Source organism: Trichosurus vulpecula, chromosome X (genome assembly GCF_011100635.1).
Source record: "Trichosurus vulpecula isolate mTriVul1 chromosome X, mTriVul1.pri, whole genome shotgun sequence".
NCBI lineage: Eukaryota > Metazoa > Chordata > Mammalia > Diprotodontia > Phalangeridae > Trichosurus > Trichosurus vulpecula.
The window spans coordinates 20,190,102-20,211,661 of record NC_050582.1 but is presented as its reverse complement, the minus strand read 5'-3'; the positions used below and the strand labels follow the sequence as shown (position 1 = coordinate 20,211,661).

Genomic DNA, 21,560 nt, shown 5'->3' with positions numbered 1-21,560 from the left:
ACAAAAAAAGAGAAATTGGAGATTTTCTAAAAAAAAAAAGTATAAAGCTCTTAACAGAACTCTAAATAAAGATCTTAAATAATTAAGCTTTGGACAAAGGGGTTAAACTAATTTAAAGGGAACTACCAAAGGCGGGGGTGGGGGGAATCCCTGTCTAGATGGGTGAATCTACAGGAATGTTCCATCAAACTTTTAGATACATATATTACTTACACATTAAAACATCTGTTAGATAACTTATTCTCCAAAATCGAGAAAGAAGACACACTATCAAACCATTTTTGAGACAAAATCCCAACACTTAAATCAGGAAACAGTAAAGCAAAAGAAAAGAACTATAGGCCAATACCATTAATGAATCTAGATACTAAATTTCAAATGAAATGCTGGCCAAAAGACCACAGCAATATATCCCTAAAAAGTATTCGTTATAATCAAGCTTGAATTTATACCAGGGATGGAAGGATGGGTCAACATTAGGAAACAAAATTAACATAATCCTAATAAAAACAAAAGGGTCTAAAACCACACGATTATCTCATTAGATGCAGAGAAAGCCTTTAACAAAGTACAACCCTCATTCACTTTTTGTTTTGTTTTTTAAACTGCCGACTCTCCAAAACATAGGTGAGGATACATGATAGAAAAAAGTGGTGAACCCCTGACATGAAGCTTCTCCGTTAAATATAGAAGTGAGGCACATAGATACCTCCTTTCCTCACTATTATTTGAAATCATTTTAGCAGTGCTAGCAGTAGCACTAAAAACAAGAGAACAAACATAAAGGCAAAACAATCCCAGCAAAGAGGAGATGAAACTATCCTATTTATTGTTGACAAGAAAGTTTCCTTAGATCACATGAGAATCAGCAGAGAAACTAATGGAGCTAGTTAATACCTTCAGCAAAGCAGAGAATTAGCAGCATTTCTATACAGTGTCCCAAAAGTTTAAAAGCTGAAAGCTGCCTTAAGCTTTAAGCTCGATATCAATAACAAAAACCTAGAAGAAATAGTAACAAAGAAAGTGTCATTCAAAATAACTATAAAATGTTTAGAAGTCAACCCATGAGGCAGCACACTGAAGACCTGTATAGATACAATTCTAAAATGCTCCTTGAAAAAATAAAGAATGACATAAATAACTGGAGGGATATTAAGTGATCATGGCTAGACCCTGCCAATATAAGAAAAATGTTTATTCTAAATTAGTTTACAAATTTAGTGTTACCAGCTACCAAAGGGTTACTTTCCAGAGCCAAACAAAATAATAACAAAATTCATTTGGAGAAGCAAAATATCTACTGTTAAGGGAAGTAGTGGGGGAAAAGAAAGTAGGGAGAATAGCACTTACAGACCTCAAATCATTAATCATTAAAACTATTTGGTGCTAGTTTAAAAATAGAAAAGTCAGGGAGTAAAATAGACTGAACAGGGAAGAACCAGAACTCAGTAGCTGGTTTTACTTTATACCATGAGAAATGACTATAAATGAAGGAGACTTCTTTCCTCTACACAAGAAAATAAACTCTTTTGGAGCTATTTGTGAGCATGGAGGCTTACAGAAAAGAGTAACATCAGCCAGCAAATGTTGCAAATCCTGGGTGCACATCGAAGTTCTCACACAGGAAGACATTATTAGGTCTAACTGGGACCTCGTTGACTCCTGCCATCTCTTTAGGACAGCTCAGGCACCATCTTCTGCAAGAAGCTCCCTTAGCTCCCCCCTCCCCAGCTGCTGGTTTCCTCCCTCCCAGACTACCTATTGTATTTGACCCATTTCACATTTCTGCTATTTATAAGATCTATATGTACTTGTCTCCCCCATTAGAAGGTAAACTGTGAGAATAGACTGTTTTATTCCTCATACTTGGATCCCCAGCAACTGGCATATAGCAGCACTTAATGAGTTCTCGTTGCTTGATGGATTCATTGGAAAACCAACAGCAGACAATCAAGGGCTCACCAGAGACAAACGGAAAAAGGAAATAAATTAAAGTTACATAATGCTGGGGGTGTGGGGGAGGACAAATATACCACCAGGTCTTACAATACTGAGACCTTGGGGTTGATCTTTAAATTATGGCTTGGAAAAATGGATCATCAATGGCCTTGCCAGAGGCTACCCTCTGTTCTTGGCTTATCCAGGTCATACCAACCTGTCATTGTCCTCCTATTTCACTGAGTAGGACACTTAGGTTTTTAATTATTTCCCAAGCCATGGGTTATATAGGAAGGAGTGGGTTCTTTTTCACTCATGCATGGTTATCCATCTTTATCTTTGATGGCCACAGGGAGGGAAATGACCAGGAGCAGTGAGTCTTATCCTTGAGTGCCCCTTCTCTAAAGCCTGGCACCAACTTGTTACTGGAAATTTCTTGCATGAAAAACTGTAATGTGGAAGATCACATATCTATCTGAAGGGCTCTAGAGAAGGCTTAGGGCAAAGTTAAAGGGCTTCTGTAAAGCAGAGGCAGCCAATGACATTTGAAATTTACAATTAGCAGAAAATACCCCAGACCAAAAGTTTTGTTCAGATTTTTCAGATTATCCTAGTCACAGCATAACTATTTTACAATGAAAACAAATCTTTGCCATTACAGAGGACACAACCCCAGGAAAAACCCTAAGCTTATTACAATTTCTAGTTCTTTCCTTAACGTAGTAGGCAACCTGTGCTTCTAACTGCATGAGCTCCCCAAATATTTAGCTAACAGTAACAAAAGCAGTGTTCACATATTTGATAAATATTAGTTTAGCAAAATGCAGAGTAGTGTTGAATAACTATCACAAAAAATCATTCTCAAGACTACAGACTCATTTGGATTCCTGGCAAAATTGTGGAATATATTATTGAAGGGACTGTTTGGGTGCATTTGGAAAGGGGCACAGTGATCACTGTAACATGCCAGCCTGGATTCAGCTAGCCAGTCAGCCCATGAGCATTTACTAAGCTCCTACTGTGTGTGTGTGTGTGTGTGTGTGTGTGTGTGTGTGTGTGTGCTCGCGCGCATGCGCTGTAAAATTTTCTGCCCTCCAAACTGAGAATTCAAAAGAAATAGAGGATTACCTAAAAACATAAAATACTCAAACTAACAGAACAACAAATAGACATCTTAATGCAACTGCAAAAAAAGAAACTGAACTATCTATAAAGGAATTCCCAAGGGGGAGGGAGAATCTTGTTCTATATGGATTTGCCTGAGACTTCTATTAGAATTTTAAAGAAAAATTAGTACCTTTACTATATAAATTATTCTCAAAAATTGACGAAGCATTCTACCATGCTTCTTTGATGAGATAAAAGCCTAATATGTAAACTAGGGAAGGATAGAGCAAAAAAGGAAACCTTTAGGCCAATTTTTTTTACTTTTTTTTTGGCGGGGGGAAAGGTGGGGCAATTGGGGTTAAGTGACTTGCCCAAGGTCACACAGCTAGTAATGTGTCGCTTGTCTGAGGCGGGATTTGAACTTGGGTCCTCCTGACTCCAGGGCTGGTGCTCTACTCACTGCACTACCTAGTTGCTCCTCTTCATCATCCTTTGCTGGATCTTCATTCATATCATGGTCAGTAGCTATGGATAGACTCCAAGGCTCCATCCTCTGGCCTCTTCTTCTCTCTGTGTGATTCTGTTTGGTGATCTCCTCAGCTCCACAGGCCCAGTTATGTCTCTGCACACAAGTCCCATATTTGTTAGAAACTGAACATCCAAACTGACTTCTCTTCCATTACTGTCAAGGATACTACCATCCTTCCAGTCATCCAGCTTTGCAACCTCAGCATAATCCTCGTGTCCTCACTCTCTGTCACCCCACAAATGAAATCAGTTGCCAAATCTTGCCATTTCTACCTCTATAATAATCTCTCACTTTCAGCAATTTCTCTCCACCTACACAGCTCTCAGTGCAGTTTAGGCCCTCATTGCTTCTCACCTAGATAATTGCAACAATTTCCAAATTGTTCCCACTGCCTCACATCCCTCTAGTTCATCCTGTGCACATTTGCCAGAGATAATTTCCTTAAATGCACGTTAGACCATGTTACTCCCCTACTTGGTGAACTCTAGTGGGTTCACCATTAGCTCTAGGATAAAATATAAATTCTTCTGTTTAGCATTTAAAACTTTTCACAGCCTGGCCCCAATCTATCTTTCCAGCCTCGTTGTACATTACTCCCCCTTCTGTAGTTTGTGATCCATCCAAACTGGTCTTCTCTCTCTTCCTCACAAATAATACTTCATCTTCTGTGTCTATGCTTTTGCACTGACTTTCCCCCATGCCTTGAATATGTTCCTTCCCCACCCACACTTCATAGAATCCCTGTCTTCTTCCTTCAGGACACAACTCCATTTGAAACCCCTCTTCCCATCTGTCTTCCACATAGCTACCAAAGTGATTTTTGAAAATTTTAGGTCTGATCCTGTTACCTCTCTACTCAGTAAACACCAGCAGCTCCCGGTTACATCTAGGATTAAATATATTTAAATATCTTAATAACCTAGAGCTATCCTGGCCTTTTGGCTGTTTTTCACACACAACACTTCATCTTCTTCTTTCCATTGAACATCCCCCATGCCTGGCATGTTTTCTTTCCTCACTTCTGCCTCTTAGAATCACAGGCTCCCCCCCCCAACACACACACACACACATTTCATGCTTTCCCTTCGAAGAATGTCTTCCATCTACTTTGTAAGTTTCTTATGTGGATATGTATATACATATACATGTGTAACCAGAATGGCCTTTGTTTTCTTTGAGTGACTCAATTTATCTCAGTGAGCTTTACTAGGTGCTAAGCCCCAGGCCCAAACCTCATTAGGTGTTAACGTAATCCATGTGGATGTGAACCTCCCAGGATCCTAAGGGGAGGGGCCAACTCAAGAACCAATCACCAGAGCCTGAGCTCTGGTGATTCAGTTGATGTTTGATGTCTGAAGCCCTATAAGAAGGAAGGACAGAGCCATTTGTGCGGGGCTCTGGAGATGATGTTGATGAGGAGACTGCAGGCAGCTGTAGTTAAGGAGCCCTCCAGCTTGTAAACCCGGATGTTGAAACTTTGTTGAACTCTGGTAACTATCTGTTGGGACTTGAATCAGACAAAGTCTGTTGATGTCTGTAATTTGTTTGCATTTTGTTTTGAAGTTCAGGGTGCTGGTTTTTTTCCCCTGAACTAACTGAATGATATTTGAATTAAAAGTAAGCTTGTCAACCCCTTCACCTTGCTTTCCTTAATTAAGCAGATCGAAAGAACCTGTGCTGTTGGCAGGTTTCTGGGTGCTGGCTGTGGGTGAATCTTATACCCCCACATAAGCTGCTAGCCAGGTTGTTGAAACAACATGTTGTTGCCCTCGTTAGAATATAAGCTCATTGAGAAGTCAATGACTATTTTGCTCTGTATACCCAGAGTTTAGCATACAGAAACCCTTTAATGAATGCTTGTTTGTTTGATTGACCAGACTTCACATCTATGGTATGACATGCTGCCTGTATTAAAAGAAGCATCATGGCCTGACCTTGTGAGGCGATAATACTGCTGTGTTATCTACCCTAGGCAGACTGTATCTGGGGAATTCTGATCAATTCTTCGTGAGACATTTGTGGAAGAAGATTGATCAGCTGAAGTACATACAGAAGAGAATGACCCAAATAGAGAAGAGCCTGGGGAGGGAAAGGGCAAGGAGGGCAGGGAAGGGACAGAAGAGCTGTCTTCTGATATATGAAAGGCTGACACGTGGACAATGGATTGGATTGGTTTGGTTTGGGTTGGGGCTTTTTTTTTTAGGTCACTGATGACTTAATAAATTAAGGTGTGTTTACATTTCAAAAGTGTATTTGAATTTCAGAAATCTGATGTTATTACCCAAACAGATGTAAGATTTATGTATTGAAGCATCCCTGGCCATGCCAGAATCCTACCTAAAATATCTTTTAAGCTGTCAATGCAGAAACAGTCAGCTCTCTTGGGAATTAGTTAATTGTGATCCCCTTCTCTGAGGCCATCCTTAGGCTGTAGGGAAATCAAGATAATAATGACCGGTACTCATTTAAAAACTGGTGTCATGCATTTACCCTAAATATGCTTCTTTTGATACTATTCATTGTTAGTTAGGTCAGGATTCGCTTTTATTCGATTATACATGAAATTATAATTAATTTTATTCAAACATAAAACTTAATAAGTGGCTGGAATTCTGTAGATTGTATATGATAGAAAATTGTTACAGTAAAGTTTTGTTTTTTGGGTTTTTTCTCCCTAGTTTGCAAGTTCCTTAACACAAAGGAAAGTTACAGCTAGATAAAGATATGTAAGTGCTGAAGATGCATAGTAGTCATTCTCATGGAATTCAGAAAGAGAAGAGAAGAGAAAGAATTGAACATTAGAAGCAAAGACAGAGTAAACACATCATATTTGTAGTTTATCTTTAGAATAGTCACTGTTTCCTGAGTTGTACTTAGACAGGTCTTTTGTTTTTCCTTAATCCACTGTGTTTCAGTCGGTCTGTTCCCTCTGCCTTTCATGCCTCTCCATGCCTCCTTTGTGATTCTTGGAATCTGTTTCTACTTAGAGAGAAACTTTCCCTTTTTTGTGGTTTTTAGAGTGAGCACCTTTACTTTCAGTAGCACAGTGCCATGTGACAATATGGTAATTGCATTAAAATGAGGTCTCGTACACATTATCTCAAATCATTTTTAAAAAATATAATCCTGAGAGGTAGGTGGTCAAGGTGAAAGGGCTGTACAAAGTTGAAGCAGCTATGTGGTACAGTGGCTGGAGCACTGGGCTTAGGAATGGCTGAGTTTGAATCCTACTTCAGTCATTTACTACCTCTGAAACCCTGGGCAAGCCACTTAGCCTCTCCCAGCCTCAGTTTCCTCCTCTGTAAAATGGAGGTAATATCCCATATGGTTGTTGTGAGGAGCAAATGAGGTAACATGTAAAGCACTTTGCAAACCTTCAAGTGCTCTATGTTGCTGTTTAGTTGTTTTTCAGCTGTGTAGGACTCTTCGTGACCCATTTGGAGTTTTCTTGGCAAAGATACTGGAGCGATTTGCTGTTTCCCTCTCTGGCTCATTTTACAGATGAGGAAATTGAGGCAAACAGGGTGAAGGACTTGCCTGGGGTCACACAGCTAGTAAGTACCTACGGCCAGATTTTGAACTCAGATCCTCCTGACTCCTGACTCTATCAGACACTGTACCATCTAGCTGCCAACATGCTATATAAATGCTAGCTATTGTTATGGGGAAGGTTAGGGAGAGAGTTCCTAATGTACCCTTTCCTTTCTAAGATCCTCTTCCTTTACCCTCCCTGCCCCACCCTCATGCCAAGACTAACTAGGCTACACCACAAGTTTTGGGTTTTTTTGGCTGAGCAGTGCTGTGGGGAAGAACTTTTGGGCACACACACCCACTCATCTGACCTAAGTTCCAGAGGTTTTGAAAAATGTGTTGAATGAGAAAGTATTTAAAATCCTCACACACCCCTTCTTTTACCCATGTACCACAACCCTTTTGTATAACAAAACTGAGAACAACAAAAAAAAGAAATAGAGTTCCCTTCAAAAATATAAAATACACAAACTAATACATTATTGGTAGAGCTGTGAAGTGGTTCAACTATGTGTTTTGGAAAGCAGTCTGGAATTATGTAAAGTGACTAAAAAGTCAGTACTTTTTGAACCAGAGACTCCAATACTGGGCTTATACCCCTAGGAAATCACCGATAAGAAAATCCCCATATACACTGAGACATTTATAACAGCCCTTTTTTGATAGCCAAGGATTGAAAACAAAGTGGATGTCCATCAATTGGGGAACGGCTAAACAAATTGTGGTACACGAGCATAATGGCATATCAGCGTGCTGTGAGAAATGATGTATGTGGTGAATACAGAGGAGCTTGAAAAAATCTGTATGACCTGATGCAGAATAAAGAAAACAATGTACATGGTACTATAGTATTGTAAATGATAAAAACACACATTCAGATTAAAAGTCAACAGAACAGAGTTATAAATATCAAGCATGACGAGAATGAAGAGTTATGAGACAACACCCCCAACCCATTCCTTTCTGGAGGTGGAAGGTCTACAAGTGTTAGACTTTGCACAGGTTTTTTGACTTTTTCCAAAGTTTCAGTCAGTTGTGTTGATTTTTTTTTCCTCTTTAAAAAATAGTATTTGTTACATGGGATGGCCCTCTGGGATGAAGAGGGATAGTGGAGATAAGTGATGTAAGAAAGAGAAGATATCAATAAAATCTTTTTTTAACCATAAAATTACAATCAACACCTGTAGCGTCTACGCTTTTGTTGGTGTGGTTACTGTCTCCATCAATGCTAATGACAGCTCCTTGACACCTTAGAGAGTAACTATTCTCCAAAACTCAGTGCCGTGCTGTATCCCTCCTACTGTTGAGCCTTTCCATACTTAGCTAGATTGGTCCTCAGTTAGCAGATGCAGTCCCTTCTCTGGTTTATACTAAAGCTTTTCCACCTTGGGAGGGAGGGCCCTAATATGTTATCTGCTGGCACAGCCTTCAAGAATCTACAATCGCTTCCATGCCATGGTGAAGCATCAGAGTAAGCCAGTAGTGGAATAAGTGAAATCATAATTGTTATTTTAATTTGTTGCTTTCAGTAGTAATTATCTATTCCATTTACATAGTATGGTCACCTTATAAACTGCATGCTACTCTCCTCAAAAATAGCTCTGAGTCATTATGACGTTTACTCTCTGGAACAGTTGACTCATATTCTAAACATTTCTCTAAATGGATAGTGATTATAATTGGGGGATTTTTTTTACCATTAACTATAAATTTTGAAATCAGTTGCCACATCTAAGATTATTAGAGTGCAAAAGCTGACTTTAGGTTCAAATAGAATGGAAGTTTCCTGGTGGGCTTACCCTCCAGTTTCTAGAAACGTAGACCAATTCCGATCTGCTGTTAAATAATCCAGTTGCAAACTGTCACAAAATCAGATTTTTAGGAGCTAACAAAACAGAATGCACTGTAGCATGCAGCATTCATTCTATTAGGCTCTTAATGGCTGTTCTGAATTTTGATGACTAATCTCAACTTGTCACAGCTCATTAGCTGCGGGGAATGGACATGCCAAATGGCTGGGCCAAATACTTGAGAGCAAATTGCACCTGAAATAATGTGAGCTCAAATGGATTTTCCCACCAATCCCACTTTTCAGGTGCATCTCACCTTTTACATTGGATACTAATGCCATATTATATTCAGGTATGTTAGCACTCTAGGACCATGTTACTTTGGGTGGATAGGATATGCTAACTTGGTGGGGAGGGGGCATTTTATATGAAGCATATTCTTGGTGAGTTTTAATTTGTTTTGTTCTCAACTTAAACAACAAATAAAATGAACATTTCCATATACATATTAGAACATAAAAAGATTATTGTGAGATATGTAATAGTGGGAAAAATAAAATATTATTTAAAGCTAAGAAGAATATTGTGCGTGAAACTGTGAGTGTGTTACATGCAGCTTGTTTTTATTAAAAAAAAGTGTGTATATGTATGTGTGTATACGTATACACATGTATGTGTCTATACGTATACACACGCACACACACAAACACACATAAAATTCAGCATGTTACTTTCAAAGATCCCTTTCTTGTCTGTGATTCCTTCTGACCTTTTATTCTCCTGTGCGTTTTTTTTTTTCAAAAATGTTTATGACCCTCTTTTTCATTTTTTGGACAACTATATTCCTACCTCTTCTCTTCTTTCTCTCTCCTTCCCCTTCCCCTGAGGAAACAAAAAGAAAAACAAAGCTCTTGTAATAAATATGCATAGTTAAGCAAAACAAATTTCTACAGTGTCCATGTTGGTAAGGGCTTGTCCTTTTCTACATCTTGAGTCCATCACCTCTCTGTACTCTGGAGCATTGGTCAGAACATATTCTTGTAAAATACAGTTATATTAACAGTGCAAACCTATGATGTATAACGTAGGCCAGTTTTTTCTCAGGAGTGTAAAAGGCCATGTTTTAGCTCAGTCTTCTACAAAATGGTCCTGTGTGTTCTTGGCCTACAATGACATTTTTGTCCAGCATATGGGCTGTTCCTTTGATCCTGTAAAAGCAAACTAGGTCCCAATTCTTCGCCTGGAAACTTGAAAACCCAGTTGTAGGCCCTGTGTTCTTCACAACCACAGTCCTACTGTTCATGGACTTCAGAATCATGTTACAGACTTAGAAATTTCCCAGCTTGTAAAGAGCATCTCCTTCATCTCAGAAGCCTAATAGTAAATAAACAGCTATATATTGAGCACCTGTACTCTTAAAACAGGGAGTGTCCCTGGGCAGATAAGGCTAACACATGCAACCATTCGGGGCTTACGTGTGGTTCTTTGAGACTTCAGTGGATCCATTATGATGTGAATTGGTGTGACCTTCCCTCACTTGCTACAAATTGCAACCTATCCCATCATCTCATGTTTTTGGGTTGTTATTTGTATACTTCTCTAACTTCTTCAGATTTGTGGCTCTCAGTGCAACATCCAGGCCGTCTGTTCCTACCTCTTGCTACATTCCAGGCTCCCATTTTTTCTAAGTAATATGTGCCTCCAATGTCTTTTATTGCCATTATCTTTCAAGCAATTTGTCATGGGTAATGTGCTACAACCTACTTAGATCTACCATTTTGTTTCCCATTGCCCTTTGTGTTAACCGATGGTGGTGTATGAACAAAGGTCATAAAAATTAATAATATGATAATAGTAATATATATATATATATCACTTTAAGATTTACAAAGAACTTTACAAATATATCATTTTATCCTCACACCTTGGAAGTAGATACTATTATTGTTCCCTCTTTACAGATGAGAAAACTGAGGCAAAAAGTTTAAATTACTTGCCCAGGATCATACAGCTAGTGTATGAGATCAGATTTTAACTCAGGTCTAACTGATTCCAGATCCAGCACTCTATCCATTGCACCACCTAACTGTCTCTTAGAATTAGTGCTAAAAGGGCCCTTATATATAATTTAATCTAACTACCTCATTTTCTAAATGAGGAAAATGGAAGACCGTTGGCCAAGATCACCCAGGTAACAAGTACAACTGCCGGCTAGGAGGATCATCTCCTATTTCTTCTTTTAAGTCACGTTTGCAGTTTTCCATTTTGCTACATTCTCTTGTTGTAGCCTGTCTCTGCTTACTTCACTCTGTATCATTTCATGTAGATCTTATTGTGCTTCTCTGTATTGATCACATTGACCATTTCTAACTGAACATTGTGTTCATGTACCACAGCTTGTTCAGTCATTCCCCAGTTGATGGTCACCTACTTTGTTTTCAATTATCACAAAAAGTGGCACACATGAGGACATTCATCTTATTAATGGCTTCATTGGAGGATAAGCCCAGTAATGGAGTCTCTGGTTCAAAGGGTATGAACATTTTAGTCACTTTATTTGCATCATTCCAAATTAATTGTACCACTTCCTAACTCCATCAGTAGCAGTCCGAGAGCCTTCCATCATTATCGCCATTCCTGTCATCTGTGCTAGTTTGTAGGATCCGAGGTGTGAAACCTCAGGATTGTTTTGATTTTTATTAGCAGTTTGAAGCATTCTCTCATGTGGTTGTGAATGCTTTGTAATTCTTTTAAATTGCTAATTTTATGTTCACATCCTTTGATTACTCATCTGTTCAGAAATGACTATTAGTCTTACATATGTTTGTTGATTGCTTATATATCTTGGATACAAAACCCTTGTCAGAGAAATTTGATACACAATTTTTTCCTTTCCTATTTTACCACCTTTCTTCTTATCCTAGGTGCCTTTCAGTTTCATGTAATTACATACCTTTTTCATCTATCCATTTATCGATATCATATATCCACTTAAAGTGTATTGTGGAGATGTTGGTCTACACCTAATTTTTGCCTGTCCGCTCTCCAGTTTTCTCTGCAGTTTCTATCAAATAGGGAATTCTTTCTTAGGTAATTAATGTTTTCAGCTTTATTGAAGACTAAGTTATTAAGTTCCCTTGTTTCTGATTGTTCCTTGTCTAGATTGTTCCATTGCTTTACCCTTCTAGTTTTAAACTAACACCAAAGAGCTTTTTAATATAGTTTGAGATCTGGAAGTACCCTTCTCCCCTTTGGCCTTACCTCTTTTCATTATTTCCCATAAAATTCTAGATTCCATGTTTTTCCAAATGCATTTTGTTATTATTTTATCAAGTTCTGTAAAGTATATCCTTGGTAATTTGATTGGCGTGGTGTTAAAAATATAAATTAACTTTGACAGTATTGTCATTTTTATTGTATTGTCATGGCCCAGCCCTGAGCACTGAATATTTCTCCAGCTATTTAAATTGTTCTTTATTTCTTTAAGAAGTACTATGTAATTGAATCCATACAAATTTTTTTTTTTGCTTTGCAAGGTTGATCTCCACATATTTTATGCATTTTGTACTTATAGACAATGGGCTTTCCCTTTTATTGTTACTTTTTGGGTTTTCTCATTATTATAAGGAAATGCTATTGATTTTTGAGGGTTTATTTTATATCCTGCAATTTGACTGAAACTGTTGTCTCAGTATATTTCCTGATTCCCTAGGATTTTCTCAGTATATCATCAGCAAATAGAGATAATTTTGTCTCTTCTTTACCTATTGTTATGCCTTTAATTTTTTTTCCTTATTGCTGTTGCTAGCATTTCTAGAACCGTATCAAATAATAGTGGGGAATGGGAATCCTTGCTTCATTCCTGTATTATTAGAAGATATTCTAATGTATCCCCATTGCAATTGATGCTTGCTCTTGGTTTTAAATAAATACCTTCTGTAATATTTTTAAAAAGGTCCTTTTATGCCTGTACTTTGTGGGGTTTTTAGCATAAATGAGTGTTGGTTCTTTGTCAAAGTCTTTTTCCGAATCTTTTAAAATGATCTTGTGACTTTATAAGTTTTGGTTTTGATTAATATTTTATTTATTGTTTTCCTAATGTTGAACCATCATTATATCCCTGGAATAAATCCAACTTGGGCATGCCAGTTGGAGTGTTAATGGTATGTGTAGTGTCGTGGTGACAATTACCTAGAGTTCCACAATTGACTTCTTGACTGCAAGTACCCAAGGCATTGTGTGAAAAAGAAGAGGCAAAACTGAGAAGGCTAGGTACAACAAGGTCATTACCGGAATCTAAGCAGGCGTAGTATGATGAGGAGGATCTGAACTACCGTGGTAAGAAGGGGATCAGAGAAGAAAGGACATATACTGGAGCAATTAGAATATGCCACATGGAACTGGTAGTTGATCTAAAGAATCATCTATGTTAGTTTTCACAGTAGGGAGGTAGAGTAGCTCAGGATAGAGACTGAAGCTACGGTTTCATTGCATGTAGGACACTCCCACTAGTAAGAGGCTGACATCAGTATGTCTGAGTGCTTTTTCTTAGTTGGTTCCCTTTCCTCCTAGCTTGTACTTAGCCTCATTCTTTATACAATGCTATGGGAAGATTATATGTGTTTTACTTTCTCAGGACTCTTGTCATAGTAAGCTTTTGAAGTACCATTTTTTAATTTGGTCCAGCATTAAAGATGTGTTCCAACTTACATATCTCATATTATATGTGACATACTTTTCAATTTTAATATGTTGCTATGGTGTTCACATCTAAACAAGAGGCCAGTGTTTAGAACTGAATTCTTAAGACTAGATTTATTTCTGTTATACAGATATTCTTTTCACTAGAAAATTGTGTAGCATTAGCGCATTAGTGGAGGAGGTATTCATTAAACCTCAGTTCTGGTAATACAAATCCCTTGGGGAAAGACTGAACCTAATATCTACTGTATTTTTAACTGATGAGGTAATGTTGGTATGTTGGAAGGGAGAAAACTGGAAAGAAAAGCTATCTTACTATAAGAAAGCCTTTGGGGGGTGGGGCCAAGATGGTGGCTGGAAAGCAGGGACTTGTGTGAGCTCCTCCCCAGGTCCCTCCAAACACCTATAAAAATGGCTCTGAACAAATTCTAGAGCAGCAGAAAACCATGAAATAGCAGAGGGAAGCAGGGCTCCAGCCCAGGAGAGCCTGGATAGTCGCTGGGAAGGGTCTATCTCACGGAACTTGGAGCAGAGCAGAGCCCAGCATGGGCCATGCCAGGACCAACCAGACCGGGAGCTGGGCAGAACAGATCCTAGTGCCCTGAATCAGTGAGCTGCAGCAGTTACCAGACTTTTCAACCCACAAACACCAAAGACAACAGAGAAGGTTAGTGGGAAAAGCTGCTGGGACAGAGTGAAAGGAGTTTGCAGTCAGCCACTACCCCAGGGGCAGCAGAGGTGGTGCAGCCTTGAGGCTGCTTCCAGAGCTACAGCTGCAGTTGCTTCCAGCCCCAGGCCCACCTGGTGGGAGGAATTAAGCCACAGATTAGAGCGGGAATGCAAAACCAGCTTTGCCCTGCCTGGATCTGGGCTGCAATGCTGGTTGGCAGTTCTGGGGGGAGAAGGAGCACTGGTGTGGCAGAGCTTGCTGTGTAGAAGTAACTCTGAAAACAGCAGCACAGCCCCTTCAGCTTGGGACAAAGTACTCTCTACTCTACAAGCAGTCATACCCCGACAAAAAGCTCAAGGGTCAAGTAGTTGGCTGGGAACATGAACAGGCAGTGAAAACTCTCTCAGATTTAGACTCAGACTTTGGAATCTTTTGTTGGTGACAAAGAAGACCAAAACATACAGCCAGAAGAAGTCAACCAAGTCAAAGAGCCTACATCAAAAGCCTCCAAGAAAAACATGAATTCGTCTCAGGCCATGGAAGAGCTCAAAAAGGATTTGGAAAAGCAAGTTAGAGAAGTAGAGGAAAAATTGGGAAGAGAAATGAGAGTGATGCAAGAAAACCATGAAAAACAAGTCAATGACTGGCTAAAGGAGACCCAAAAAATTACTGAAGAAAATGACACCTTAAAAAATAGACTAACTCAAATGGCAAAAGAGCTCCAAAAAACCAATGAGGAGAAGAATGCCTTGAAAGGCAGAATTAGCCAAATGGAAAAGGAGGTCCAAAAGACCACTGAAGAAAATAGTACCTTAAAAATGAGATTGGAGCAAGTGGAAGCTAGTGACTTTATGAGAAATCAAGATATTATAAAACAGAACCAAAGGAATGAAAAAATGGAAGACAATGTGAAATATCTCATTGGAAAAACCACTGACCTGGAAAATAGATGCAAGAGAGATAATTTAAAAATTATTGGACTCCCTGAAAGCCATGATCAAAAAAAGAGCCTAGATATCATCTTTCAAGAAATTATCAAGGAGAACTGCCCTGATATTCTAGAGCCACAGGGCAAAATAGAAATTGAAAGAATCCACCAATCGCCTCCTGAAAAAGATCCCAAAAAGAAAACTCCTAGGAATATTGTCTCCCAATTCCAGAGTTCCCAGATCAAGGAGAAAATACTGCAAGCAGCCAGAAAGAAACAATTTGAGTATTGTGGAAACACAATCAGGATAATACAAGATCTAGCAGCTTCTACATTAAGGGATCGAAGGGCTTGGAATATGATATTCCAGAGGTCAATGGAGCTAGGATTAAAACCAAGAATCACCTACCCAACAAAACTGAGTATGATGCTCCAAGGCAAAATATGGATTTTCAATAAAATAGAGGACTTTCAAGCTTTCTCAGTGAAAAGACCAGATTTGACTTTCAAACAGAAGAATCAAGAGAAGCATGAAAAGGTAAACAAGAAAGAGAATTTATAAAGGACTTACTAAAGTTGAACTGTTCTGTTTACATTCCTACATGGAAAAATGTTGTGTGTAATTCATGAGACCTTTCTCAGTATTAGGGAAGTTGATGGGAATATGCATATACATAGACAGAGTGCACAGGGTGAGTTGAATATGAAGGGATGATATCTAAAAAAAATCAAATTAAGGAATGAGAGAGGAATATACTGAGAGAGGGAGAAAGGGAAAGATAGAATGGGGTAAATTATCTTGCATAAAAGTGGCAAGAAAAAGCAGTTCTGTAGGAAGGGAAGAGGGGGCAGGTGAGGGGGAATGAGTGAATCTTGCTCTCATTGGATTTGACCTGAGGAGGGAAAAACATATACACTCAATTGGGTATCTTACCCCACAGGAAAGAAGGAGGAAGGAGATAAAAAAGGGGGGATGATAGAATGGAGGGCAGATGGGGGAGGAGGTAATCAAAAACAAAACATTTTCAAAAAGGGTCAGGGTCAAGGGAGAAAATTGAATAAAGGGAGATAGATTAGGAAGGAGCAAAATATAGTTAGTCTTTCACAACATGAATATAGTGGAAGGGTTTTACAAAATGATACTCATGTGACCTATGTGGAATTGCTTTTCTTCTTAGGGAGGGTGGGTGGGGAGGGAAGAGGGGAGAGAATTTGGGACTCAAAGTTTTAAAAACAGATGTCCAAAAAAAAAACTTTTTGCATGCAACTAGGAAGTAAGATATACAGGCAGTGGGGCATAGAAATCTATGTTGCCCTATAAGAAAGTAAGGGAAAAGGGGATGGGGGGAGTGGGATGACAGAAGGGAGGGCTGACTGGGGAACAGGGCAAGCAGAATATATGCCATCTAAGAGTGGGGGGGGGGGTAGAAATGGTGAGAAAATTTGTAATTCAAACTTGTGAAAATCAATGGTGAAAACCAAAAATATTAAATAAATAATCCAAAAAAAAAGCCACGTAGCTTTTATTTTTTGGTAAATAAATGTACTTGTGAGGACTGTGTCCTAGGAGAGATTTAACTGATCTTGATTCATTTAAAGTCATTCAAACAATGCTATTTGTAAACCTCTGTAAGCTCAGGTTCTACTCCAGGAATGCTCTGTCATTGAAGGGGAAAAGAAAATAGAAGCCAATTTTATCACTTTTCATTGATTGAAAGATTCATCAAGATTTCTTTTAAAGTTACCAAATAGCTTAACCTCTTTCTCTTTCCTGAAACATAGAACTGCTTCCAGTGTTCAAGTGCTCTTATGATCCTTGTTTTACAGTTAAGGAAACTGAGGCTGACTGAGGTTATTGAATTGAACCTTAGGTCTTCCTGACTCCAGACCTGACTCTCTCCACTGGGATAAGTGAATTGTGCGTCACCAGCTTACTCCATAATAGAGGTCAGAGTAGAAGAACAAGGCATCATTTACCACCAGAGTACTCAAAGGCAGCACTGAGACAATCTAGAAAACCAGACGAGTGTGGTATTTTGGGGTTGCCCCATCATGCAGAAAAACCCAAGTTCAGTTGGCTAAAGTAGATGTTACTTGCCACCCAGAGCTATCATGAGGATAAATGAAATAACATTTGTAAAGTGTTTTGCACAGTACCTGACGCGAAGTGCACATTTATAAATGTTTGTAAAATAATTTTTTTATTTAAATAGATGACATAATCTGCCTTGTTGAGGCACTAGGTGGTGCTGCAGTGGATAGAGCGCTGAACCTGGAGTCAGGAAGACCTGAGGTCAAATCCAGACTCAGACACTTCCTAGTTGTGTGACTCCAGACAAGTCACTTCTCTTCTCTTTGCCTCAGTTTCCTCAACTGTAAAATGGGAATAGTAATAGCACCTACCTCTCAAGGTTGTGGTGAGGATCAAATGAGATTGTATTTGTGCCTGGTGAATACTAAACATTTTCAGTTCTTGTTGTTTAGGGTTTTTATTTTTAGCCATGTCTGACTCTCTGTGACCCCATTTGGGGTTTTCTTGGCAAAGATGTTGGAGTTGTTTGCTGTTTCTTTCCCCAGCTCACTTTACAGATGAAGAAACTGAGGTAAACTAGCTGAAGTGACTTGCCTAGGGTCACTCAGCTAGTAAGTGTCTGAGGCCTGATTTGAACTCAAGAAGATGAGTCTTCCTGACTCCAGGCCTGGTAATCTATCCACTGCAGTACCACCTAGCTGCTCCTAGAAATGAATAATCATTTAATAATTGCTTATTTCTTTTCTTTCCTTCCTTCTTTGTTGGGGTGTGGGGGTAGAGCTAGGAGTTGAGTTTCTTTCACTTTTCCCATTGAAGCTCCAAATAATTCATATATTTTTGACGCTATTAAAATTCCCACTAGAATACAAATTGCATACCAGACATAGGATGGGAGAGAAAGAGATCATAGCAGTTGAGTGGAAAGAGGGCTTCAGCTACCGTCCATTCAAACACATAACCTGGAGAATCATTTTTGTGGAACACGACTTCAGGAGTAGATGAATCTGCAAGAAAAAGCTATAGATGTTTCCACATGTGTTACAAGAAGCCTTGAAAACAGAAAAGGAGAATTTCTTACTGAAGATGAGTCTTCAGCACAAAGCCAAGCATTAAGGCTTACATTTTGTTTTTTCCTATTAAAAAATAAAGTTGTACAAGGAAGAAAGTCTTCTGACTATATGCCTCCTTGATCCGCTGAACCAACCAGATTTATGCCTGATTAAAGCAGGAAATTGCTCAACTAGAGCCAGCAGTCTATTCTCTTAAATTGGCATTGAAAAGTAAGCCCAGGTACTGTTACTATAGAAGCAAGAGAATACTTGGCATCACCCATTTTTCCTAAGGTGCTCCCCCACATAAATCTCCAGAAGTTAAGCAGTGCAACTGGACATTCTAGAAAACAATGTGTCTTACTACAGAGGTTTTTATTTGGACTGTTTGTAAGGAAAACTTTGAGGTTTTTCTTGTCTGAAAGGGATCATAGGAGCATAGACCTAGAGCTGAAAAGGCCTAGAACTGCCATCTGGTCATTTTTTTTTTTAAAAACAGAAGCGCGACCATTTCTTTATTAAATTATACAAAAAGGATAAAGGGGAGAGGGGGCAGCTGTGGGGCTCAGCCCCAACCTCAGCCTGGTGCTGCGAGGGGGTGGGGAATCTGAGGGAGATCCAGGGATCAGGCAGGGAGAGTGGGAGAGAAGGCAGAAGGGGAAATCTAGGAATGTGGAGAGGGGTAGAATTGGATTTTGAAGAATCAACTGGGGGATGGGAGGAGATAAGAGGATATGGAAAAGAAGAGTAGTCTGGGGATCAGCTGGGGAGCTCTGGAATAGGGAAAGTTGAGGAGGTGAAGGGATGGAGAGGTAAAAATTGGGAGAGGGAACAGTAAGAAGGCTGGGGAGAGTAGGAGGGGGACAGCTCTGGGGAGGAATCCAGAACAGGGAGCCAGGTGAAAGGCCGCTGCACTTATCCCTCCTCATCTCACTTCCAGGCCCCATGGGGTCCTCCCCACCCTCAGCCCAGATGGCTGAGGCTCACACCGATGCCCCATTTTCTGTCTTCTGCCTTTTGGGATCGGCTTCATCCTTCCTCCTCACCCTCATCATCATCTTCTCCATCCTCTGCAGTCTCCTCCTCCTCCTCTTCTGCTCCATTCTCCTCCTCCTCGACCACGTCTTTCTTCCTCTCTTTCCGACTAGTCTTCTCCTCTACTTTTTCTTTCTTCTCCTTCAGGTCCTTTGGGGGATGGAGACAGACGGAAGGAGGGTCCACCCTTCCAGCTGAGGAGTGACTGGAATTTGTGACCCAGCTCTATTTACTTCACCCTTGCTCTGAGGAACATCCAGAGCCTCTTTTCCATGATGCTCTGCTTTCTCCCATCTTCCCATCTCCTATCGACTCATTTTTTCTTCCTCTTTGTGCTCACTTCTTCTTTTGCCCTTGAGTAACCCCCAAGTTACTCTCCCTTGAAACTTGGCTTTCACGTCCATTTCTTCTTCTCTCCAGCCTTTCCTATCATCTCCTGACCATGTCTGTCATCCTTTCATTTGTTCCCTATTCTACCTGCCTCTGCCCCTCATTCTTTAAATCCTCTCTTTCCCCATTTTTGCCTTTCCCAGGATGCACTCTTATCTGCCTTCTGCCTTATCTGGCCTTATGACCTGGACCTTCTCAATCTCAGCTATTCCCGCCCCCCCCCCCCATTCTGCTTAATTTCTTTCTTTCCTTATCTTCCCCTCTCCCCCACTTGTAGGGGAGATACATATTTATTAAGTACCTACTATGTGCTAAGCTCTTCATAAATATGTCATCTGATAAAATGAGTCTCTCTTCCCAAATATCTCTCCTTCCTCTCTACAAACTTAACCCCATGGTCTCACCAGGTTTCACTTTCCCTCACTTTTTATCTTTCCTTGAATCCACCACTCTTTTGTAGTTCTTGGATTCTAATCTCACCCCACCTCAGCCATTCTTTTCCTTTCACCTTAAGCCTAGTCACATCGATATATCTTGGACTAGGAAAAGTTTGCTCAAGCTGCAGCTTTCTGAGCAACTGAAGTGGGAGAAGAAGCTGAGAGAGTATGCTTACAGAGGGGAGAAAAGGATCATGAACTGGGGTTTTATGTGTTTACTTATCCTCCTATTTTTCTACCATTATTTTCCTCATAATTTTATATAATTTTCACTTGAATAAGTATCCTAATTATATTATATTATATTATATTATATTATATTATATTATATTATATTATATTATATTATATTATAATCCTATTATAATTATTAATGACCACCATATTATTAATTCTAATAAATGTTAATAATCATCATTAACATGTATTGAGTATGGATATAAATCATCCTTAGCTCTTCTCTATCCCCTTCTTCCCTAATTTCACCTCTGGGTCCCCCCTTCTCTTTTCTCCATCTTTTCTTCCCAGTCTCCCGTCTTTACCTATGCCATCCTCCCTCTGATCTTTCTTTGACCGGATGGTGTCTGTCTGTCTCTCCCAGTTCCGCTCATCTCTGTCCATCTTCTAAGCCTGTCCCAATCTTTTCTCTTAGTTTCTCTCTGTTGTCGCCATGTTTCCCTTTCCCTCTTTCTTTCTCTCCCTGAATCCATCACTGTCTGTCTTCTTTCCTCTCCATGTCTTTCTCCTTCTCTCACCCTCTCCCTGTCAGTCTCCTTTTCCCATCTGGTCATTTTATAAGTGAAACTGAAGCCTGGGAAGTTTGGTGGCTTTGCCAAGGCCACACATTCCCTATCCAAAGCTGGATTTGAACCCAGAACTACAGAGTTTGTGCTTTTTCCCCTGTACCCAAATCAACACTACAACACTGTCTTCTTAGAGCTTCTGTTAATTTTCTTAATAATTCAAAGAAAATTAAAGGAAGTATACCACTTTTGCCTTTATCCAAAGCTATCCAAATGGTGAAAAAGAATATTCCGGAAAGCAGTGCATTGAGAATATCTTTCTGAGTTGGGTAGGTGCTGTTTCCCAGAAATTTTCATAATGAATCCTAGAGTTTGCAAGTTCAGCTCTAAAATTGAAAGAAGCATCATTGTGAACCCCAAGGAACTCTGGAGCCTTGGAATCAGAAACCCAAAGTTCTGGTCCTGATCTGTGACCCTGGGCCTGGGCCATCAGCACTGATTACTCCAGTGGCCACTGCTTAATACCTCCTGGATGCATTACCACCTGACCCTGACTCCAAGTATCCCCAACTACAGAAGTGGATTCTGTTCTTCCTTGTCAGGCTGCCTTTTATTCTCATCGCCTGACTTGAAAAGAAATCCAGAGATCTCGTACCAGGTAGCCAGAGTCACAGTGTGAG

The 21,560-nt window shown here is 39.6% G+C and overlaps 1 protein-coding gene across 2 annotated transcripts in view; it reads left to right on the top strand.

The window, feature by feature from the left end:
- APOOL (apolipoprotein O like) overlaps positions 1 to 21,560 on the top strand; it is a 90,006-nt gene that overhangs the window by 48,172 nt on the left and 20,274 nt on the right. The gene's annotated exons all lie outside the window — the stretch shown is intronic.